Genomic DNA, 27289 nt, shown 5'->3' with positions numbered 1-27289 from the left:
TATATAAAAAGAAGATGTGGTATGATTGCCAATGAGACAACTGTCCACAAGAGACCAAAATGACACAGACATTAACAACTATAGGTCACCGTACGGCTCAGTAAAACTCAGTTTAAAAGAAGTCCGAGTCCGATGTCAATATGAAACTAAAGAACATTAACAAAATTACAATAATACATAAATAACAACAGATCTAGACTACTAGCAGTTACAGACATGCCAGCCCCAGACCTCAATTAAACTGATTGAAAGATTATGTCTTCATGATATGAATGTCAGGCACAATCCCTCCTGTTAGGGGTTTAGTATTATAACATCATGAAATATATGAGAAGAACATAACCCGTGTCACATGCAAACAACTGGTTTTAGAATAAATGTGTTTAATTCCGATGCAAAGACCCTATAATTATAAGTGAATCAATATTAAAGTCAAAATATGCGATCTTTAGTATCGTAACTATATCCCTTCTTCATAAGTCTGGTTACAGTTTTGTTAGCTTTTAAGGTGAATACTGACATTTTTGTGCTTTTTAAGAACATTACCATAAAAGATTGGATGTGAAATACCTGAACGTATAAGATGTCTGCATGTTAAGTTATATTTACGAATGATTTCCTTATACCGATGACAAAATTTAGTAAATGTTTTGACTAGTTTGTGGTATCGACATCCCTGGTGTAATAATTTGTCAGTAATACATAAATTTCTCTCGCTAAAATCTAATACGGTGTTACATACATGAGCGAATCGTACAAGTTTAGATATATAAACACCATAAGATCCAAAAAAAAATTCTGAGACGAGTGCCTGTGATTCAGCGGACCTGGTCAGTATTTGAGGCAGCTATCTGTGATAAACAATAATATAAGTTGAAGATCACATTAAAATTGTTGACTTTCATAATTCTTGAACATAAATGAAATCAATTATATAAGATCCATAAAGCAACGGAAATCAACTTTGCATAGTTAATAAAGGATTTTTAGTACTAATACTTGTTATAAAAATATAGATAAATAAAATAAATAATTATTTTATTGTAGTGTCACATATTTGACCAGCCTTTTCATATCATTTTTAATACCAATTAATGAGGGTCTGGATGGGGGGGGGGGGGGGGGGGGGGTCTGTTATTCTGTAAACATTTAATTTTCACCCGTTTTTTCTCTAATCTTTAAAAGATTAACCCTTTTTTTCTCTAATCTTCATAAAATTAACCCCTTTTTTCTCTAATCTTCATTTTTTTGCCCGTTATTCTCTAATCTTCATTTTTTAAGGGCATTATTCTTTAATCATTTAACCCCATCCAAACCCTCATTAATAAATTAATTCCTCATCATACATGTCATATATTATTTGACTCGAACAAAATATACCTAGAGTAATTTTCTATTGATGATGGAGTGTATACATAAACGTAGATTTGTCAATTATCTGATTCATCAAGGATTTGTATAGTTAGAAGGATTGATAAATCCTTGGGTTCATTCAAGTTAACTGATTGCATCTTAAAAATAATCAACGTTTGTTTTTCGGATTCTAATTATATAATCAGCACCTAATATCAGATCTTATCGTAAAGATTATCATAGATCTAAGTTAATGATCATTTTCTGTGATTTGGGTTTTGTTTGTTCATTATATCTTTTCGGTATAGTGGTGCACTCTGCAGAATAATAAGGTATAGGCAAAAAGTAAATGGTCAGAATCATTTATAATATGTCAGTGCTTGGCAAAAAGTATATTAATCAACAAACCACCAAAACGTAACATTAAAAGGGTCACTTTCCATACGCCTAAATGTATAATATATCTAGAGATTTTTGTTCTGTTTAACTCCATTATCTTTTTTCTGAATTTAGCTTATTCCGTGCCATTCCTTGTAATAACTGTATTTATTCGATGACCAGTTTCTTTTATGGGTGTTGTTGTTTGTCGCTCTTAAAAGTTAGAAAACGTACCGATTGATATTGTAGGTGTCTCGTTCAGGAAATTTTCTCACGAAGATCTTTCATTTGAGAATTTATCTGCATACCACAATGACATTTTCATCAAAATTATGACAATGAATGTTTAGTTAAATGTAAGTTTTGTAAATGTAAGCGGAAGAACACGAAACATGTTGATGTGTTTACTAAATATATACACCTTGTAAACAGGTGTAACTGGAGAGCATAAGCCTAATAAGTCCAAATTTCGTCCTGATCCCGAAAATCCCGGGCTTAAAAAACACGAAATCCAGATGTCCCAAATTTAAATAATTAAATCAACTGACTTCCCAAAATTCGAAAAAAAGAAATCCAGGATCCCGAAAGGGTCAATCTCGATATCAACACCCTATCCCAGAGTCCCGACAAAGGTCCTATCCCCCCTCTCTATTGGCTTCCAGAGGAAAAACTTAAAAATTTCTAACACCAATATCAAATCCCGTGCTTCCCAAAACTTGAATATGCCTGTAGTTTATGGGATCCACACACAGCAGAGTATAAAAATAAGCTAGAAATGGTACAGAGGCGTGCAGCCCGATATGTATTTAACAATTACCACAACACAAGTAGTGTTACATGTTAGTCATTATTTGGTCTAGTTACATCCATGATAAACGAACTACAATGGCCCTCACTCACTGAGCATTGCTCAAAACCAGACTTATCATGTTCTACAAGGTCATCCATGGACTCATTGCAATCCCATCACTACTCCTCATACCATCAGATACTAGAACAAGAAAATTACATACTCAAACATTTCGGCAAATATCCACCTCTAAAGACAGCTACAAACGGTCATTCTTTCTGCAAACAATCATCCAATGGAACATGTTACCGCAAGTTGTGGTAGCATGTCAAACCATTGGAACCTATAGATATCAGTTGACACCAACTGTTCTCCACAACATAATATAATTCTATAAATACCAATGTACATATTTTTTTACTCACTTGTTGTTTTTCTTTCATATAAATATCACCAAGTATTCTACAAATTTAAAGATAAATTTTTGTTCATATTTTTAATCACATACTCAACGCATGCAACAGTTCCTAATCTTTGACAATATTAATGAATCTGTAACTGAACATGTATACAATGTATACCAGAAGAAGAAGACAAGACTTAAAATTTGTATTAGTCCAAATAATTATGACGTCTTGGAAAGCTATTTTAATAATTTTTGCATTGACGCCTTCCTGCGATGTACATTGATGTACATGATGTACAAATGATGTAAGGCCTCAAACAAAAAAAATGTAATAGCCTTTCAAGATGTCATAATTATTTGGACTATATTTGTATTAGATTCTTCTTACAGAATCATCTTGTCTCAACCAGCACAGGGTCTCGAACCCGGGATCTCAATGTTACCAGGCAGCACTTACACCGACTGAGCTTAAGACTTACTTCCTTAGCACAACTGCTCACGTATGACTAAGTTAGTAATTATATACAGGTCTCATTTCCTACAGTAAAGAATCCCGTCACCCCCCTTCCCCCTACAGGAAGAGTCACCATACCATAATGACTCTTACAACACATACCCAAGCTAGAATTCCTCTCTTAGACAACCATGGGTGTTTTAGTTGGGCGCATATTTAACTGGAGAGCATTAATTTCATTTCAAAATTGCTTGTCTCAACAGGCACCTGGACTCAAACTCTGGACCTCTCTTTTACAAGTATACCAACTGAGCTATAGAACTTCAAGTACTCTCTGGTTATATTGGTGCCTAACGTGGGGGTTAAATGACAAGGTAATGGCCATGGGAGAGCATGATTTGGGGTCGCACCGATATTCTGATACCCCATTGATCCAACACCCCATTAGTCTGACACCCCATTGGTTTGACACCCCACTGGTCTTACACTCAAATAGTTTGACAAAAGTGGATAACTGCCATAATACATTTAGAAAATCTACTTCATGAGTTTGTGGGTGGAATTTTACAGAACAGAGAATAATGGGCAAAAATATAAAGTATAGAGAAAAAAGGACAGAATAATGGGGATAAAGATTAAGTATACTGTTTGTGGCATGGAACATTTGGAAGTTCCAATTGGAACATTCAGATTAAACCTGACACTGGCATACAAACAAACACCATTGAAGGTACATCATTTATTACATAACTGAAAATTCAGCATATTGTATGTAACACAGTACAAAGGGAGACTATCACTTATGAAAATATGTTGCAGAGGCGGATTTAGGGTTGGGGGGGCCAGGCCCCCTCTTTTTGGGAAAAAATTTGGTTGCTTATATGGGAATCACTGAAGTGTGACTGGAGCGGGCCCCCTCTTAGGCAGTCAGTGTGCCCCCACTTATGAAAATATCTAGATCCTCCAGTGTGTTGATTGCTAGCATGGCTAGTGTTAATAGTTATAAATATCTTGCATACCTGTCAACCTGTGACCATGAATATGCAGGTCATGACCTGCATTGAAGAATGAAATCTCCGGTCATAACGCGTACAATTTTTTTTTAGCTGAATTTCAGTATTTAAGGGACATTTTTCTTATAATTCAAATCAATGTTTCTAAAACATCATTTACTTTTCATTGCACTTTTATAAGCTTATGGTTCATTTGTGTACTACCTTGTGACCTGTTGCAGTATTTCAACCTCAAGTATCAACACTAAGATACATTGTACATTTGAAGTGTTGAAGAGACAGGCTTTTAAAACTTTCTACCAAAGATTGAAATTAGAGTAAAGTAAAATAAAGTTAAACTGTTAAAGGAAGTATAGATGAAAAAAATAATTTTCAACTTTTTTTTTATAATCATGATACATGTAATTGTATTAAGTGTTAAGGTATGAAAAAAATGAAAAGTTATATTTCAATATGTATTTGAATTCTCTTGTGTTACCCAAAAAACGTAAGTTAATATAAGAAATAATTTTGAATGGTTACAAAAAAGGGGAAGTAACTCAAGTGGAAAAATGTTTGTAAAACAACAGTGAAATTTATTGGTTTCCTCCTGGTTTGCCCACTTTTAATTCTACTAATTATCTATTAGAAAACAAAACAAAAAAGACAAAAGGTTTAATGAGCACACAATTGTATAGTCTGTTCCAACTTAGGTATATAGTTTATCAGTTTTTTTTACTATACTAGTAGTATTTAGGTATTTTTTAGCCTTTGGGCCAGGTGAGCTTTTCCCATCACTTGGCGTCCGTCGTCGTTAACTTTTACAAAAATCTTCTCCTCTGAAACTACTGGGCCAAATTTAACCAAACTTGGCCACAATCATCACTAGGGTATCTTGTTTAAACATTGTGTCCCTTGACCCGGCAAACCAACCATCCAAGATGGCCGCCATGGCTAAAAATAGAACCTAGGGGTAAAATGTAGATTTTGGCTTATAACTCTGAAACCAAAGCATTTAGAGCAAATCTGACATGGGGTAAAATTGTGTATAAGGACAAGATCTATCTGCCCTGAAATTTTCAGATGAATCGGACAACCCATTGTTGGGTTGCTGCCCATGAATTGGTAATTGCTGTTTTTTTGGTTATTATCTTGAATACTATTATAGATAGAGATTAACTGTAAACAGCAATATTGTTCAGCAAAGTAAGATCTACAAATAAGTCAACATGATCAAAATGGTCAGTTGACCCGTTAAGGAGTTATTGCCCTTTATAGTCATTTTTTACCAATTTTTCGTAAATTTTGTAGTCTTTTACAAAAATCTTCTCCTCTGAAACTACTGGGTCAAATTTAACCAAACTTAGCCACAATCATAATTAGGGTATCTAGTTTGAAAAATGTGTGCAGTGACCCGGCCATCCAACCAACCAAGACGACCGCCATGGCTAAAAATAGAACACAGGGGTAAAATGTAGATTTTGGCTTATAACTCTGAAACCAAAGCATTTAGAGCAAATCTGATTAGGGGTTAAATTGTTTATCAAGTCAATATGTATCTGGGACAACATCCCTAATGCGCCTCGAAATGAGGAACTCAAAAGTCAAGTGTAAAGAAAAATCTCTGTGTAGTGATATTGGACATGTTTCTATTTTTAACAAATGACTGAACTTAATTATTTGTGGTGATTAGGAAAGTAGAGGAACATAGAATAAATGTGTAAAAATTATGGAGCTATTGAATGTCTTCAAAGTATTAAATTTTCAAAGAACTTATTGTGTTAAAAAGGGGATATTTTGAGGTATAATATACATGTACCACTAAGACCAGATCTATCAACCACGATAATAACCACGTTTTGATTGGTCAACTATTTTTGGATTTTTATTTTTTTTTAAATATGGATTGTGCTAGAGACGACCCGAAAGAATAGGAAAAAATGGTGGAAACAAGATGCCGAAAAGGGTATATATATATCTGAGTTATAGAGGAAATAAGAAGTATGGTTACATCGTAGCTACCAATTCTGGCTTTAATACAACGGGGAATTGTCCTACATGTATCATAATTCTCGAATATACCTACATATTTCTACAGACTTATATATTTGCTTTTTTACATAGATATTGAGGTTAAGATATCAGAGGATGTGCTACATTACTTTATCGAATCGGCCAAGAACTGAGTTGGCTTCTATGTCTATACTGTAGCTCAGGACTTCTACACTGACTTTTTCTTGTAACTGCTACGTATCGCTAAATAGATTTTGGCTATTGGACGTTTAACTAGTGAAGCCGCTAAATAGATCTACAAAATAATCCTAAAAGTTCATGCTAACTAGGCCAGGGAATCAAAAATGTATATATGTACATGTTCTCGGCCGTGTTCAATATCATAGCTGCTATGTAGTGCTACATAGATTTTGACTATTCAACGATATATGTACATGTTCTCGGCCGTGTTCAATATCATAGCTGCTATGTAGTGCTACATAGATTTTGACTATTCAACGAGTAGCTATAGTATAGACTAGCTGCTACATAGATATTGATAGCAGCTACGTAGCTACTACAATATTGAACTCAACCCTGGAAAATTCCTCTCGAGAGCTGCGAGGGTACAGTGGAATCCATGTACACTCCCTGTCGGGATTAATGGAGATGTGTGTGTGAGTTAGAAAATTGCCCCTCTGAGAATGGTGATAAGGTGAATTACAAATGATGTCATTCTGATATATTAGAATGATTAGACACATATGGGCTATTCTAGCTGCCTTGATATTGAACGTTTTGTCATAGCAGCTACATGTATAGGGCTTCATAGATTTTTAGGTACTGAATGTTAATCTAGCTTAGCTGCTATCTAGATAAATTTAGCAGCTAGGCTAGCTACATGTTTACTAACTAGTAAAAATCTATGTAGCTGCTACTATATTGAATGCAATGTTAACCCTCAACAATTGTCAGTATCAATAATTTATAAATATTTCATCTCTCCAATCCTGGGTTGGGTTCAATATCTTAGCTGCTACGTAGGGTTATAGATGTAAATTTTAGTCTACTGAACAAGTAGCTAGCCTAGTTGCTATTAATATCTATGAAGCAGCTACATGTACATCAGTACATTTAAGCTAGCTGCACATTTAATAGTCATAAATCCACTTAGCCCCATGTTGCCGCTACAATATTGAATGCAACCCTGTTCTCTACATCCACTTCTATACTATTGATAAACAGTTGAACTCCATGTGTATCACCAATACATACATGTACATTACACTGGAAAATCACCATCGCCACTGCAGGTGCAAAGTACACTAAGCACCACCACCAATACATACATGTACAATGTACACAATACACTCAGCATCACCAATACATACATGTACACTACACAGGGAAATCACCATTATCACTGCTGGTAAAAAGTACACTAAGCACCACCACCAATACATACATGAACAATGTACACAATACACTCACCATCACCAATACATACATGTACATTACACAGAAAAATCACCTTTACCACTGCAGGTACAAAGTACACTAAGCACCACCACCAATATGTACATTGTACACAGTACACTCTCTTTCACCAATACAAACATCATGTACATGTACACTACACAGTACTCTCACCATCACCAATACATACATGTACACTACACAGGGAAATCACCATTACCATTGCAGGTACAAAGTACACTAAGCACCACCACCAATATATACATGTACAATGTACACAGTACTAGTACATTCTCCATCACCAATACATACATCATGTACATGTACACTACACAGTACTCTCACCATCACCAATACATGTACACTACACAGGGAAATCACCATTACCATTGCAGGTACAAAGTACACTAAACACCACCACCAATATATACATGTACAATGTACACAGTACTAGTACACTCTCCATCACCAATACATACATCATGTACATGTACTCTACACAGTACTCTCACCATCACCAATACATACATGTACACTACACAGGGAAATCTTCATTACCATTGCAGGTACAAAGTACACTAAGAACCACCACCAATATTTACATGTACAATGTACACAGTACATTCTCCCTCACCAATACATACATGTACAATGTACACAATACACTCACCATCATCAATACATACATGTACACTACACAGGGAAATCACCATTTCCAATGCAGGTACAAAGTACACTAAGCTCCACCACCAATATATATATAGAATAATAGGTACTTTTGTTTTTGATACTGACTATATCATGTGGAATATCTAGACGAGCCTGTTAGGGCAAGTTAAGATATTCCACATGGTATAGTACGTACAGCCAGTACGTTGATAGTTGAAAATATTAGGCAGTAAAATCAAATGGAAAATATACGAATTACCAATAAATACATGTACAATGTACACAGTACACTCTCCATCACCAATACATACATCAAGTACATGTACACTAAACAGTACATCTCCGTTTCTGATAAGTACATTTTTAGAAAAAATGAACTTCACTCAAGTACTACATTATGCTGGCAGCATTTCCAAAACTGATTTTAATCTATCTATTTTCATAATTGTAGAAGCCAGTGTCAGTGCCATTAAACAAAGTTCAAGGAAATGGACTATTGAAATATAACCTTAATAGTGTGCCTCCAAAGCGTAAAAAGACAGATAGTGTGAAAATTTCTCATCAACAAAGGAATACAAATAAATGCAATGCTACCCTAGATGATGTAGTCAACAATTTTTGTAAGTTTCCATTATCTATAAAAATATTAAACCGATCTTTCAATACAATTAGATAATCAAAAAGTGTCAAAGTTTTAACTTCACTACTAACTGTATATTGAAATAAGCATCACATTGAGTCACTACTAACCTAATATGGAATATACATGGCCTCTTCACAGCCACTTATAACCAATCATATTCCTAGAAATGTATATATATATATATATATATACAACTCGTCTAAACATCAACCCAACAATGTTAGATCTGTAAATTTGCTTTCGCAAATTTTTGGTTCTTCCCTCGCCGGGATTCGAACCCATGCTACTGTGATATCGTGACACCAAATCGCCTGCACTGCAGCCGTCCCACTAGACCACACGACCACCTGGGCTCTCAAAGAAAGAGCTTTCGGTGGGCATGTGTTACCTTTCCACGTCAGTTTTAATCTAGCGGCGTACTACAGTACATGATATATAAGGCATGAAGATGTTATTGTTACAGATCAGCTAAATTATCTATAGTAAAGGATCCTACAAATTAATGTAAGATACAGTCACAGAAATATATATATAGGAGATAAGATAATATCTATAACCACCAGTTGACCACAAACAGCACATTCAGACATTATTTAATAACCACAGACAGTATCTTATAACCACACACAGTACATACAGACAGTATCTAATAACCACAGACAACACATACAGACATTATCTAATAACCACACACAGTACACACAGACAGTATCTAATAACTACAAACAACTCATACAGGTAGTATCTAATAACCACAGACAGTACATACAGACATTATCTAATAACCACACACAGTACATACAGACAGTTTCTAATAACCACAGACAACACATACAGGTAGTATCTAATAACCACAGACACTACACACAGACAGTTTCTAATAACCACAGGCATTACATACAGACAGTATCTAATAACCACAGGCATTACATACAGACAGTATCTAATAACCACACACAGTACATACAGACAGTATCTAATAACCACAGACAGCACATACAGACAGTATCTAATAACCACACACCATACATACAGACAGTATCTAATAACCACAGACATTACATACAGACAGTATCTAATAACCACACACAGTACATACAGACAGTATCTAATAACCACAGACAACACATACAGACATCATCTAATAACCACAGACATTACATACAGACAGTATCTAATAACCACACAGTACATATAGACAGTATCTAATAACCACACACAGTACATACAGACAGTATCTAATAACCACAGACAACACATACAGACAATATCTAATAACCACAGACAACACATACAGACAGCATCTAATAACCACAGACATTACATACAGACAGTATCTAATAACCACACAGTACATACAGACAGTATCTTATAACCACACACAGTACATACAGACAGTATCTAATAACCACACAGTACATACAGACAGTATCTAATAACCACAGACAAAACATACAGACAGCATCTAATAACCACACAGTACATACAGACAGTATCTAATAACCACAGACAAAACATACAGACAGCATCTAATAACCACAGACATTACATACAGACAATATCTTATAACCACAAACAGTACATACAGACAGTATCTAATAACCACACACAGTACATACAGACAGAATCTAATAACCACAGACATTACATACAGACAGCATCTAATAACCACAGACATTACATACAGACAGTATCTTATAACCACAAACAGTACATACAGACAGTATCTAATAACCACACACAGTACATACAGACAGAATCTAATAACCACAGACATTACATACAGACAGCATCTAATAACCACAGACATTACATACAGACAGTATCTAATAACCACAGACAGTACATACAGACAGTATCTAATAACCACAGACAGTACATACATACAGTATCTAATAACCACAGACATTACATACAGACAGTATCTAATAACCACAGACAGTACATACAGACAGTACATACAGACAGTATCTAATAACCACAGACATTACATACAGACAGAATCTTATAACCACAAATAGTACATACAGACAGTATCTAATAACCACACACAGTACATACAGACAGAATCTAATAACGACAGACATTACATACAGACAGTATCTAATAACCACACACAGTACATACAGACAGTATCTAATAACCACAGACAGTACATACAGACAGTATCTAATAACCACAGACATTACATACAGGTAGTATCTAATAACCACAGACAGTACATACAGACAGCATCTAATAACCACAGACAACACATACAGACAGTATCTAATAACCACACACAGTACATACATACAGTATCTAATAACCACAGACATTACATACAGACAGTATCTAATAACCACAGACAGTACATACAGACAGTATCTAATAACCACAGACAACTCACCCAGTCAGTATCTAATAACCACACACAGTACATACAGACAGTATCTAATAACCACAGACATTACATACAGACAGTATCTAATAACCACACACAGTACATACAGACAGTATCTAATAACCACAGACATTACATACAGACAGTATCTAATAACCACACACAGTACATACAGACAGTATCTAATAACCACACACAGTACATACATATAGTATCTAATAACCACAGACATTACATACATACAGTATCTAATAACCACAGACAGTACATACAGACAGTATCTAATAACCACAGACAGTACATACAGACAGTATCTAATAACAACAGACAGTACATACAGACAATATCTAATAACCACAGACAGTACATACAGACAGTATCTAATAACCACAGACAGTACATACAGTACATACAGACAGTATCTAATAACCACAGACAGTACATACAGACAGCATCTAATAACAACAGACAGTACATACAGACAGTATCTAATAACCACAGACAGTACATACAGACAATATCTAATAACCACAGACATTACATACAGACAGTATCTAATAACCACAGACATTACATACAGACAGTATCTAATAACCACAGACATTACATACAGACAGTATCTAATAACAACAGACAGTACATACAGACAGTATCTAATAACCACACACAGTACATACAGACAGTATCTAATAACCACAGACATTACATACAGACAGTATCTTATAACCACAAACAGTACATACAGACAGTATCTAATAACCACACACAGTACATACAGACAGAATCTAATAACCACAGACATTACATACAGACAGCATCTAATAACCACAGACATTACATACAGACAGTATCTAATAACCACAGACAGTACATACAGACAGTATCTAATAACCACAGACAGTAAATACATACAGTATCTAATAACCACAGACATTACATACAGACAGTATCTAATAACCACAGACAGTACATACAGACAGTACATACAGACAGTATCTAATAACCACAGACATTACATACAGACAGAATCTTATAACCACAAATAGTATATACAGACAGTATCTAATAACCACACACAGTACATACAGACAGAATCTAATAACGACAGACATTACATACAGACAGCATCTAATAACCACAGACATTACATACAGACAGTATCTAATAACCACACACAGTACATACAGACAGTATCTAATAACCACAGACAGTACATACAGACAGTATCTAATAACCACAGACATTACATACAGGTAGTATCTAATAACCACAGACAGTACATACAGACAGCATCTAATAACCACAGACAACACATACAGACAGTATCTAATAACCACACACAGTACATACATACAGTATCTAATAACCACAGACATTACATACAGACAGTATCTAATAACCACAGACAGTACATACAGACAGTAACTAATAACCACAGACATTACATACAGACAGTATCTAATAACCACACACAGTACATACAGACAGTATCTAATAACCACAGACATTACATACAGACAGTATCTAATAACCACACACAGTACATACAGACAGTATCTAATAACCACAGACATTACATACAGACAGTATCTAATAACCACACACAGTACATACAGACAGTATCTAATAACCACACACAGTACATACATATAGTATCTAATAACCACAGACAGTACATACATACAGTATCTAATAACCACAGACAGTACATACAGACAGTATCTAATAACCACAGACAGTACATACAGACAGTATCTAATACCAACAGACAGTACATACAGACAGTATCTAATAACCACAGACAGTACATACAGACAGTATCTAATAACCACAGACAGTACATACAGACAGTATCTAATAACCACAGACAGTACATACAGACAGCATCTAATAACAACAGACAGTACATACAGACAGTATCTAATAACCACAGACAGTACATACAGACAATATCTAATAACCACAGACATTACATACAGACAGTATCTAATAACCACAGACATTACATACAGACAGTATCTAATAACAACAGACAGTACATACAGACAGTATCTAATAACCACACACAGTACATACAGACAGTATCTAATAACCACAGACATTACATACAGACAGTATCTAATAACCATAAATAGTACATACAGACAGTATCTAATAACCACAGACAGTACATACAGACAGTACATACATACAGTATCTAATAACCACAGACATTACATACAGACAGCATCTAATAACCACTGACATTACATACAGACAGTATATAATAACCACAGACATTACATACAGACAGTATATAATAACCACTGACAGTACATGCAGACAGTACCTAATAACCACAGACATTACATACAGACAGTATCTAATAACAACAGACAGTACGTACAGACAGTATATAATAACCACAGACATTACATACATACAGTATCTAATAACCACAGACATTACATACAGACAGTATCTAATAACCACAGACAACACATACAGACAGTATCTAATATTCACACACAGTACATACAGTCAGTATGTAACAACCACAGACAGTACATACAGACTATATAATATTCTATAAAAAGTATAGACATGTAGGACAGGTGAAAGATATATTTGTGTGTTTACATATAATTTTGCTCATAATAAAATTGGATGTCAAAAGTCAACATGGTTTTTCATTTGTTTTTAGGTGGCAGAAAATTGTGCAAAGACTACAACATCTTGCAGCATCCCAGTAGAGGATCCTTTTCTGTTGTATAGCTTGTTAATCAGCGAATCTGGATATTTTGGTCCATGCAATGAAGACTTTACGACTTTCGCTATGGCAGACTTCAACAGTAGCAGGAAAGAACTTATGGTAGATGATGATGGAGGTTTTATACGATTAAATGAAAGCTACCTATTTCCCCTTAACAATATAATATTTACATTTTTGTTCATGTTGTTGTGAATTTTATCAATTACTTTTAATTTGTATGCTGAAAATGTAGAAATTAAGAAAGACTTATGTATTGCTTGTGCATTTCATATACCCGTTCAAAATTTTGAATTAGACTACAGTATGAAAGATGAATGATGTGTAATGAACAAAATATAGAATTATATATTAGATGCTTAATTTTAACTTTGATTGCATAGAAATCTATTTTTTTACACAGATCATGTAGATTGATATTTGATAATCATCATGATCATGGTGATAAGCAGAATTTCAATAATTAGAACATCCCTTGCATGACTTTAAACAAAACTGAAAGCCAATTGAAAATTATTATTCATAACTGTTTTTTTTTGTTTTTTTTTAGAAACAGAAGATACAAATTGTTAAAAGGAAAGCTGTATTTTTTAACAGTATTGTTGAGTGTACATGGCTATACAGCTGTACTTGCAATTTAAAGAATGCAGAATATATAGATTCCTTATCGAAAAGATTAGAAATGCATTTTCAAGGTAATCAGAGGTGGTTTTTTTTTTTAATAAAAAAACAATTGTATGAACATACATGATGAACATATTAAACACATAATGTTTTTAAAGAAAATGTAATAACAGCATTTTCAGACTTCCTTAAGTAGCAATATGGTAAATACTCTATTTAGAACTTTCAGTTACGTAGAACTTCTATATTTTAAAATTGTCATAAAACCTTTAAATATTTTAAATAGGTCACAAAACCTTTACAGTGTACATATGTGACGGTACCCAAATTGCACCTATCTTGACAGTTTTTTCATCTAAATTTTTTTTTGATAAAGACAAAAATGTCAATTCAAATCATAAAAATACAAATTGTTTAGTCTCTAGGAAATCTTGTAAGTTTTTTTCTTTCTTTGCAGATTTTAAAGAAGTTACTTGTCAACATATTAGACTGACAAAGCATCTTGTTAAGGATATTGACACTTTTTGTGAAGTTGTTCCTGAATTTCAAGAACCAGGTATTTTACTTGATTTTACACTGTTATATTCTCTGCAACTAAAGCATTTAAAGCAAATCTGAGCTTGGGTAAAAATGTTCGCTAGGTTAAGATCTATCCATCCATATATATTCAGATGAAGTCGACAACACGCTGTTGGGTTGCTACACCTGACTAAGGAATTTTAAGGAAATTCTGCAGTTTTTAGTTATTATCTTGAAAATTATTATAGATAAAGATTAACTGTAAACAGCAATAATGTTCAGCAAAGTAAGATCTACAAATAAGTTATCATGACCAAAATTGTCAGTCAACCCCATGGGGGCTCGTGGGTATAAATCATTTTTGTTGAGCCTGCAACTTTTGTTGCAGAAAGCTCGACATAGGTATAGTGATCCGGCTGCGGCGGCTACAGCTTTATATTTTAGAAGGTGTAAGACCTGGATGCTTCATACTTTGTATATAGATGCCTCATAATACGAAGTTTCCGTCAGTCACATGTCCAATGTCCTTGACCTCATTTTCATGGTTCAGTGACCACTTGAAAAAAAAGTTCAGATTTTTTATAATGTTGAATTCTCTCTTATTATAAGTAATAGGATAACTATAGATGATATGTGCGTACCTTGCAAGGTCCTCATGTCTGTCAGACAGTTTTCACTTGACCTCGACCTCATTTCATGGTTTAGTGAACAAGGTTAAGTTTTGGTGGTCAAGTCCATATCTCAGATACTATAAACAATAGGGCTAGTATATTCGGTGTATGGAAGGACTGTAAGGTGTACATGTCCAACTGGCAGTTGTCATTTGACCTTGACCTCATTTTCATGGTTCAGTGGTTATAGTTAAATTTTTGTGTTTTGGTCTGTTTTTCTCATACTATATGCAATAGGTCTACTATATTTGTTGTATGGAATGATTGTAAGGTGTACCTGTCTAGCGGGCAGGTTATGTGACCTTGACCTCATTTTCATGGTTCAGTGGTCAAAGTTAAGTTTTTGAGTTTTGGTCTTTTTATCTAATACTATATGCCATAGGTCATCTATATTTGGTGTATGGAAATATTTTATGATCTTTATGTCAGTCGCGCAGGTTTTATTTGACCGTGACCTCATTTTCATGGTTCATTGCGCAGTGTTAAGTTTTTGCGTTTTGGTCTATTTTTCTTAAACTATAAGTAATAGGTCAACTATATATGTTGTATAGAAGCATTGTTAGCTGTACATGTCTGCCTGGCATGGTTCATCTGACCTTGACCTCATTTTCAAGGTTCATTGGTCTTTGTTTAGTTATCTTGGTTAATGTTAAGTTTATGTGACAGTTGTATTAAAGCTTAGCTTTATACTTAGGATTATCAACATAATATCATTGATTAGTATAGAAGGCGAGACATTTCAGTGTGTGCACTCTTGTTTTTTTATGCCCCGTCTACGATAGTAGTAGGGGCATTATGTTTTCTGGTCTGTGCGTCCGTTCGTCCGTCTGTTCGTTCGTCTGTTCGTTCGTCCGTTCGTCCCATGTCAGGTTAAAGTTTTTGGTCGAGGTAGTTTATGATGAAGTTATAGTTGCATCCATTTGTAACTTTACATACATAGTCATTATAATAGGGAATTTCTAAAAAGTACCTCAAATTTAGGTTTTGGTCCTCATTTCATGGTTCATTGAACATGAAAATGAGATTGTGTGAAACAGCTCTTTGCCAGGTTAAAGTTTTTGGTCGAGGTAGTTTTTGATGAAGTTATAGTTGCATCCATTTGTAACTTTACATACATAGTCATTATGATAGGGAATTTCTAAAAAGTACCTCAAATTTAGTTTTTTGGTCCTCATTTCATGGTTCATTGAACATGAAAATGAGATTGTGTGAAACAGCTCTTTGCCAGGTTAAAGTTTTTGGTCGAGGTAGTTTATGATGAAGTTATAGTTGCATCCATTTGTAACTTTACATACATAGTCATTATGATAGGGAATTTCTAAAAAGTACCTCAAATTTAGTTTTTATGCCCCCCCTACGATAGTAGAGGGGCATTATGTTTTCTGGTCTGTGCCTCCGTTCGTCCGTTCGTTCGTCCGTTCGTTCGTCCCGCTTCAGGTTAAAGTTTTTGGTCAAGGTAGTTTTTGATGAAGTTGAAGTCCAATCAATTTGAAACTTAGTACACATGTTCCCTATGATATGATCTTTCTAATTTTAATGTCAAATTAAAGTATTGACCCCAATTTCATGGTCCACTGAACAAAGAAGAAGATAGTGTGAAGCTCAGGTTAAAGTTTTTGGTCAAGGTAGTTTTTGATGAAGTTGAAGTCCAATCAACTTGAAACTTAGTACACATGTTAACTATGATATGATCTTTCTAATTTTAATGCCAAATTAAAGTATTGACCCCAATTTCACGGTCCATTGAACATGTAAAATGATAGTGCGAGTGGGGCATCCGTGTACTATGGACACATTCTTGTTTAAATATAGGTTTTCACTATTTTTTTCTATAAATAAACTTTATCCTTTACTTTAATAATAGAAAAACAAAATAAAAATATGGGGTCACTGTTCATTTAATATCAAAATCTGTCTTTGATATGAGCATGCATTTTTGTTCAAATACTTTTGTTTTGTTCTGATAGGAGAAAAAAAGGAAATATTGAAATAAAAAAGAACTACATTACAGAAATCGCTTAAATTTTAATATAGTTTAGTTTAATTACAGCTTAAGCTTATGTGAAAAAAAATAATTAAAAGATAAAGGTCACCGATGAGTTGAAAAAACATTCTGTCGGATGACCCTGCTTTTCAACCAGCAAAGCCTGTAGCTTTATTTGCAGGAAGACCATTCACCTGATATTTTCTCAAATTTTCAGATCATTCTTATGGTATGCAATTAGAAACACCAAAAAAGGTATGTATTCTGTTAATTTTTAGGTCATTTTGCCAAGATGTAGTATCTAATTTTCATCTTATTAAATGCAAGGATTTCATTTATGATTGTGTTGGTTCAATTATTCTCCTGGGAATGAATTTTCTTTGTGGTTTTGCCAATTACTGCATGACAAGCATATATAAAATTGTAATTTTCAAAGAATATTGGAATTTCTGTTTCCCCTCTACCCACTAATCCCAAGAAAATTGGTATCCAACGAATAATAATAAAGCCACAGCATTTACCTTTGCTGAAAAAAAAAACGAGTGCTCTTTGCTAAATATGACATAGACCAAGGTGAGCAGCACAGACAGGCTCATTATAGTTCAGTATGTTTTTTCTTTTTTCTTTTAAGGAGTTGGGTATGGTAGAATTGAATTTTGGAACGTGTTACGTGGCAATTATATATCCAGGCATGTCACCAGGAGTTGTTTCTATTTGGTCATCCTCTGTATTTTGCTTCACCTGTCAGCAAAAACACTGCAAGCACTGCAAACATGTTCAGATCTACCTAAACAAGTGTGAAGAAGATGAAGTACCTGATTATATTTATAAGCTTTTGGAACTTCTTAATGATCATCCCAGAAAGAAGACCTACATTTATGAAACCTTATCAAAAAACTTGGTAGAATTCCACCTCCCTGAACATTTAAGGCAGCCATATCTTGAAGTAAACCAGCTGAAAGAAGAAAACATTTTTCAAATGTTTCCTGATGAAATTTCTATTCCTATTTGTGACAGATGTCACAGTCCTTGGGAGAACACCTGCTTCAAACAAAATAAAGATGAAATTCCATTGTTTTGCAGATATGAGATCCACAAGACCAATGGTAATATATTGTATAATGTAGGATTTAAATTTGATCAACGATGAAATATCAATTTTATACTTTAAAAAGAACAACAATAATACCCAGTACATATAATCTAGCCTCAGATTTCATTTGAGAATTGCAATGTATTATAATTTTTATGACTGCCAATGATATAATTTTCCACCAGACACCAAATAAAGGTTGTAGTTCAATGACTGATCAACAATGAACAAATCTAAGAATCATAACAAGCCACTTTAGGCTCTGCATGACGTGACAGATGAAAATAAACTGAAAATAGAAAAATCATATGCGCCCAAAATGAAATATTTGGAACTTTTGTATATTCACCCTTTTTATTAAAAATGTATAATATGTTGCAATGATATAAGAATTTGAACCTGTCATTATCTAACTATTTATCTTTTTATTTTGTTCTTGTAGTCTATGGAAAGAAATGTTCCAAATGTGACAATCAGCTCATTTTTGATGGCAGTGAATCCTGCATTTTGAACATGGAATCATTTCTTGTACATCATAGTGTATTGCGTGATTACATGCTTCATTTCTTACATGCAAGGTATTTTAATGAGTTTTAAATACCTATGTTTAAAATTATGGCTATATGTAGATTACTGTATGGTTTTTGATTCTTCATATATAGTCTGTACAAGTGAATCCTGAAATAACTTGATAAAATCTTTTCTCAATTGAAGTCAAAATGCATTGTCTTTGCACTGTTGTTTATGATATTTATTATTTTTTTTTCAAATTACCACAAGGTTTCTTTTTGTCAATATTTCAATTTGAGTCCATTTAAGAAATTCTTCTCACTTTTTCATATTTTTTCATGTTTTATCTGATAAATGGACTAAGTTTATTTACAGTTAATATCAAGTAGATTCATTGTTAGGTTCAAGTTTGTTACACATTATTTACTTAGTCAAATCTTTATACAATTTTATGAAACTTTGACAGAAACTTTTTTAAGAGTAATGAGAGACAAAGTAATAAACGAAGTTTAAAATATTTTACTAATAAATGAACTCACTTTACTTTACAAGACTCGAAAAAAAACTTACATTTTTTTTCAACTATTGACACTATTTGTACTGCCTACTGATGAGTCCCAAGTACAAATGGTTATTTATTCATATGGATGTAAAGGGACGAAACTCAGAAGGCCTAAAGCGACTATTAATTGCAATTGTTTGGTAATATCTGATTATATATATATATATATATATATAAAGGATATAAAATTTTACTAAATTTTATTTGAAATTTGTTCAAATTTTCTTTTACATTTTAACAACCAGGCCTTGAGAGTCTAGGCAGAAAATATGTTCAGGGATTTAATTAAGATACTAGTACACTAAAAAGTATTTGTACTGTATACAGAAAAGTTATGTATTGTTATCAATTTACCTTTGTTCTAAAAAAAAAACATAAGTTTTAAAATCCCACCACAAAACCACTTTTCAATTGAAACTTATTAAACTGGACATGATTCTTGAAAGAATGGTACTTTAAATATCTGAAATCTTTTGTTAGAAATTTTATTAACAATTAGAACTTTTCATGTATTTGATTACTGGCAGACACTAACTGATACATATTTGCCAGCCCTGCTGCTTAAATAAATTGACAACAGAAGGGTTTTTTTTTTATGGGGAAGGGGGAGAGAAAATGAGTTCAAGTGAATTGATTTAGAGGCTAGAATACATCTTGATGGCATGTATTAGAGTGGTATAAAAGTGAATAGGGCTCAATTTCTTAATAAATGCACTACAGTCTTCAATTTTGTTAATGTAACTAGTAAGCGAAGTAAGCTGTTAACAGGGTGTATTTTAGTCAAATATTGTCCGTCGTCAACATGTCGGATATTAACTCAAAAACACTTTAACCAATTTGCATAAAACTTTGAGAAGTACTTGAAACAAGGAGTTATTTGAATCTGGAATGATTTTGAATTCTGGAAAATTGATTAGAAATGTATAATGAAAAACTTAACCAACTAAATAGGGTAAGCCATGTATGCATGGCTAAGGTTTAATTTTACTTTCACTATCATTTCAGTATGAACAAACTAAACCCTGTTTGCCATGTGTGCATGGCTAACCCTTTTTAGTTCGATTAGTTTCCATCATACATTTCTCCTCAATTTTCCAGAATTAAAATATATTCCAATACCAAATAATTCCTTGTTTTGAACTTTATTCTTTGAAATTGTGACAGGCATATTATGCTCTCATGGTGCAACTGTTTATTTGTTTTATTCCATAGGTGTACCATGTATGCATATTACAAGGTATGGTCAGACCATATGAAGCAAATGGGATATAAAGATTTTGAAAAGATGATGACTTACTGCAAGTTTAGGCATTCCTGGTATGCCTTTCTTAGTCTTTTAAATATTGACTATAACCTTGGCTTCCAATGCACAGAATGTGGGGACACTCCTGATACTATAGTTTGTGATACTACATCATTGTCCTTCCGCAAAACATTTGTGAAGTGGGAATCTCAACCAAATGACTGTACTATTTTCAGTCCTTTATGTCAATCCACAGGAATAAAAGACAATTCATGCTTATACCAATCATATACATATTTGAACTTTTGCAACACTTAGGATTAAACCTTTTAAAAGTTTGCAAGAACAAGGATTAATATGAAAAAAATGGAGATGAGGTACAATTGCCAATGAGACAACTATCAACCAGAGTTCAAATAAAGTGATTGTATGCATTTATAATTACAATTTGGGAAGGTTGAACAGAAATTAATTTGTTTATTGTTATTTCAGTAAAATTTCCATGCTGATAAATGTATCGGATATCAGAATGCTAGTTCTTGTAACCAGCTGGTATTATAAAGAATCAACAAGGATTTTTAGATGAATAAGTTTAATCCTATTAAAAAGTTAATATACATGTACAACAGAAAAAACAATGCCACCCATAACAGATGGAGGGTCAAATTTTTAGAATATATTTTCATAACAATTTTCTATATTATTCATAATGCTTCAATTCTATTTATACTAGTTACAAGGACAGAGTAGTCATCAACCATAAAAAAACAAGAGACCTGGTGCAAAAATTTAGCAAGGGAGAGGAAATCCAAAACTTTGAATTTAGTGAAATCATTACTGGGCTGAAGAAAACATTTGCACCTGCTTTACCATTGTTTGAAATGCTGAAAAGTCTAGGATGCTGTCAAGTTTGTCCAATAGAACATAGACTTATTATGAATCTAATATCCAGCTCATCGCCTGCTTGTGCTCTGATACCAGTAGATGAAAAAAAAAATTAAATGATGTACTGGATATCTCAGACGACCCAGCAAGTTATCCAGAAATGGTGGAATTTTTACAAATCAAAGTACCATTATTGTTTGATATTTTAAAAGAATCGGGACCTATACCATCTAACTATAAATTAATATTTCGTGGAATATATGAAAAATCAGTTAACACCTTTTCCAAGTCCTTATCTACAGATGATGGCCAATTATAATTCTCTGTAGATAATACATGCTATTTTCCAGCTTTGAAGAAAATAAGGACAAGAGGGAATTTCAAGGCAGATAGATCAAAAGTGTTAAAAGACGAGTGCAAGAAAGAGGCAACAAGGCATCCTACACTTTTGCCTGGGATATTTACTGCTTTTTGTAAACACGGTAATACATATTTTTCAAATATTTCCTTTCAGGTGCTCTGCATTTAATATCCCTTTCCTCCATGGATTTTTTTCTCTCACATACTTGATTCGCATAGGATTTTTTCAATAAAAAAAAACATAAGGTTTAAAGTTATAATGCATTGTGAAAAAAACGAATATTTCATCAATGAAATTCAAGTCAGATATTCCCATGAATATCCTTTTCATATTGGAAACAAACTTTTTTAAGTCTGATGCAGACATTTCGTAGTCAAAGTGTTTCAACTGAGGTACTATACAGGCGTCAAAAGGCGTCATTGTAATGTCTGTGGTTATAAGATACTACCTGTATGTGTTGTGTGTGGTTATTAGTTACTGTCTGTATGTACTGTGTGTGGTTATTAGATACTGTCTGTATGAATTGTTTTTGGTTATAAGATACTGTCTTTATGTGTTGTGTGTGGTTATTAAATACTGTCTGTTTGTTTTGTATATGGTTATTAGATACTGTCTGTATATATGTACTGTGTGTATAAAAAAGGAGATGTGGTGTGATTGCCAATGGGACAACTCTCTGCAATAGACCAAACAATCCAGAAATTAACAACTTTAGGTCTCTGTTAATGACAATGTAAAACGATTCTAAGAAAAAGACCTAATCTATGTATAAATAACAAAAAAGTAACACTTATCATGACTTAAAAAAACGACAACCACTGAATTACAGGCTTCTGAATTAAATATTGTTAAAAAAATTATTGAAAATAGATTTTTTTTTCTTTTCAGGTATTTGTTATGGATTCCAAATAATGGAGTGCAATGAATCTCCTAATGTTCCTTTCACATTTCTTCGTACCAGATTTAAGAAAGGTACCTATTTTCAATGCTTTATATATACATATATGTTATACCTTGATTTTTATGCCCACCTATATATGATAGTAGGGCCCTGGGGGGCATTATGTTTTCTGGCCTGTGGGTCTGTTCATATGTCCATCTATCTGTCCTGCTTCAGGTTGAAGTTTTTGGTCGTGGTAGTTTTTGAGTAAGTTGAAGTCCAATCAACTTGAAACTTAGTGCACATGTTCACTACGATAAAATCTTTTTAATCTAAATGCCAAATTAGATTTTTGATCCCAATTTCATGGTTCACTGAACATAGTAAGTGATAGTGTGAGTGGGACATTATTGTATACCATGGTCACATTCTTGTCTTAGTTCTACAGTTCTACATATATAATATCTAAAAACAAATCATTTATTATAATTACTCTCTTTTTAGATAGACAATATGTAATGAAGCACAATGAAAAGATATCTATAGCCTGTTTCAGAAGCTATTTTTTTATCCTACCAAGTGTTTCATACATAGGAGTGATTTACATAAATTTATTCTTTTTTTTAGCACCAACTACTGTCATCTATGACAATGCTTGCAATCTGCATTCATACTGCCTAAACAGAGATCCTGATTTTTTTAAAGACACACTGTTTGTTGTGGACAATTTGCACTGGGGAAATCATACCAGTAAGTTTTATTTTTTACAAATTTATGATTTATAGCAAGTTAAGAATAAAGAAGACATAATTTTTGTGGCTTGAATTTGTATTGATTTTAACACGGATGGGCCTTTTATGCTAAATATTTTACTATGAGGGGTAAAATATAGGCATAAAGGGCTGTTTATCAAATATACATACAACACCTGTACTGGTAATCTTTTTACTGGTCATTAAAAGATTTGACAAATTCTGATGCATAAACTATATATTTGTCAAATTTACTATCAAATACATCAACCTTTTTGTTTGCATCTTTGTTAGATTTTTTTTCTATTTTTGTTTAGATTTTTTAGGCAGTGCTATATTGCTGAAATATGTTTCAATTTGATAAATATTTAAATGACAACAATATTTTTAAAATGCAAATAACAAATACAAAAGAATAATTAAGCTGTACATCATGTTTTCTTTTATTTAATATTTTTTTATATTTCAGAGCAGCAAGGAAACAGCTGTAGTGTAAAATGTAAAAACAAATTGTAGTTTATTTTTTCTCTGTGACTAGGTATATCATTTACTATTTAAAAAACTTAATTGCATTTCTCCTCATTGCAGGTTGTTCCAGAGTTTATGAGGCAAAATTTCATCCAGAGTTAAGCAAGGTGAACACACAGATGGTCGAGCAAAACAATGCTAAATTAAGAAAACTGAAGAGTAATTTGTCTTATATGAATTATGATAATTTTATGAGTCATTTGAAATTTTTTCTGTGGTATTGTAATATGGAGCACATGTTGTTTAAAATCTAGTTACACACACTATCAAATAATTATATTTTGTTCAACCCAATTGATTACAGAGATCAAAACATTACTTTTGATGCAAAGATTATTGATCCCCTTTTGATTAAATTTTTGACTATTTGGACTTGGAGAGTAGAATAATCCTGCAAAATATCCTAGGAAAATAAAGGGTGTTAAGAAAAGATTCCAAAATTGTCAGGAGTGCAACACTTTTTCTTAGACATTTTTTTTAAGACACATCAACTTGTAATATGATGATAAGTGCCATTGATTCTTATTTTTATTACAACTAGATTTTAGCTTGTTCATTAAACCATTTTGATACCGATGTGTTTTGAACAAAAGTATTGTCCTGTCTGGGGTAATACAAAAATTAGTACAAATGAGGAAAAGAATGATATTTTATGGCCCCTCAACAAAGTTAGTATATGAATCACATCTTAACATAAGCAAAAGTCAATCCTGTATAAAATATATGTCCTTACCAGAATTAATACTTTATTAACGTAATTATTGTTGTAAATGATATGTGATAGTCAAGTATATAAGGCCTCCCTATAAGTGTCAGGACTGCAACTTTGAAGTTAAAAACTGGCACTTACTGAATAAAAAGTCAAATTATATAATATAATATTGTTCTGTTTTATTTGTCAAAATATACTATACTAGATACAAGATACAAGATTGCACCCAATGAGTAGCCTGATAGACAAAGAATTTTTCCATATACACTTGCCACTTGGAGATGTTTACATAGTTGTATGGCCAATATGACAATGATATTATACAGAATTTGAATGAAGCAGATTTAACCATTATAACATGCCATGCAAAAATGAGTTGAGGTGGTAAGATTTCCAAAAACATAAATTCTTAACAAAAGACCAAATGACACATAAAGTAACAGCTAAATGTCACTGTAAGGACTCCAACTATGAGCAAAACCTATACAGACTAGTCAGTTCTTTTATAATTTAAGTAGAAAATAAAGAATGAAAAAAAATATGATACTCATCAACAATCGACAGTCAGTGAATAAGAAGTTCCTGACCTGAAACAGGCACATACAGGATATGTCATGGTTTCAACAAGTTTCTTGGCATCATACCTTCCCCTTAACAATATCAATGGTGTACATGACAAATTGTGACAATATAAATGAATGTACTGTCTGTGGTTATAAGATAGTGTCTGTATGTATGTACTGTCTGTGGTTATTAGATACTGTCTGTATATACTGTGTGTGGTTATTAGATACTGTCTGTATATGTTGTCTGTGGTTATTAGATACTGTCTGTATGTACTGTGTGTGGTTATTAGATACTGTCTGTATGTAATGTCTGTGGTTATTAGATACTGTCTGTATGTACTGTCTGAGGTTATTAGATACTGTCTGTATGTGTTGACTGTGGTTATTAGATACTACTTGTATGTGTTGTCTGTGATTATTACATACTGTCTGTATGTACTGTGTGTGGTTATTAGATACTGTTTGTATATACTGTGTGTGGTTATTAGATACTGGCTATGTGTTGTCTGTGGTTATTAGATACTGTCTGTATATACTGTGTGTGGTTATTAGATACTGTCTTAATGTACTGTCTGTGGTTATTAGATACGGACTGGATGTGTTGTCTGTGGTTATAAGATACCGTCTGTATGTGTTGTCTGTGGTTATAAGATACTGTCTGTATGTGTTGTCTGTGGTTATTAGATACTGTCTGTATCTGTTGTATGTGGTTATTAGATACTGCCTGTATGTACTGTCTGTGGTTATTTGATAATGTCTGTATGTACTGTCTGTGGTTATAAGATACTGTCTGTATGTACTGGCTGTGGTTATTAGATACTGTCTGTATGTGTTGTCTGTGGTTATAAGATACTGTCTGTATGTGTTGTCTCTGGTTATTAGATACTGTCTGTATGTGTTGTCTGTGGTTATTAGATACAGTCTGTATGTACTATTTATGGTTATTAGATACTGTCTGTATGTACTGTGTGTGGTTATTAGATACTGTCTGTATGTGTTGTTTGTGGTTATTAGATACTGTCTGTATGTGTTGAAAATAAGAATGAAAAAAAATATGATACTCATCAACAATCGACAGTCAGTGAATAAGAAGTTCCCGACCTGAAACAGGCAC

At 33.2% G+C, this 27289-nt stretch overlaps 1 pseudogene; it reads left to right on the top strand.

The window, feature by feature from the left end:
- The first annotated feature begins 14268 nt into the window (after window positions 1-14268).
- On the top strand, window positions 14269-25294 carry LOC139528710 (uncharacterized; annotated as a pseudogene).
- The last annotated feature ends 1995 nt before the right edge of the window (window positions 25295-27289 follow it).

The sequence above is a fragment of the Mytilus edulis genome, chromosome 1 (genome assembly GCF_963676685.1).
Source record: "Mytilus edulis chromosome 1, xbMytEdul2.2, whole genome shotgun sequence".
In the NCBI taxonomy this organism is placed as follows: Eukaryota; Metazoa; Mollusca; class Bivalvia; order Mytilida; family Mytilidae; genus Mytilus; species Mytilus edulis.
The sequence above is the reverse complement of the archived record's forward strand: the minus strand, read 5'-3'. Positions and strand labels throughout refer to the sequence as shown.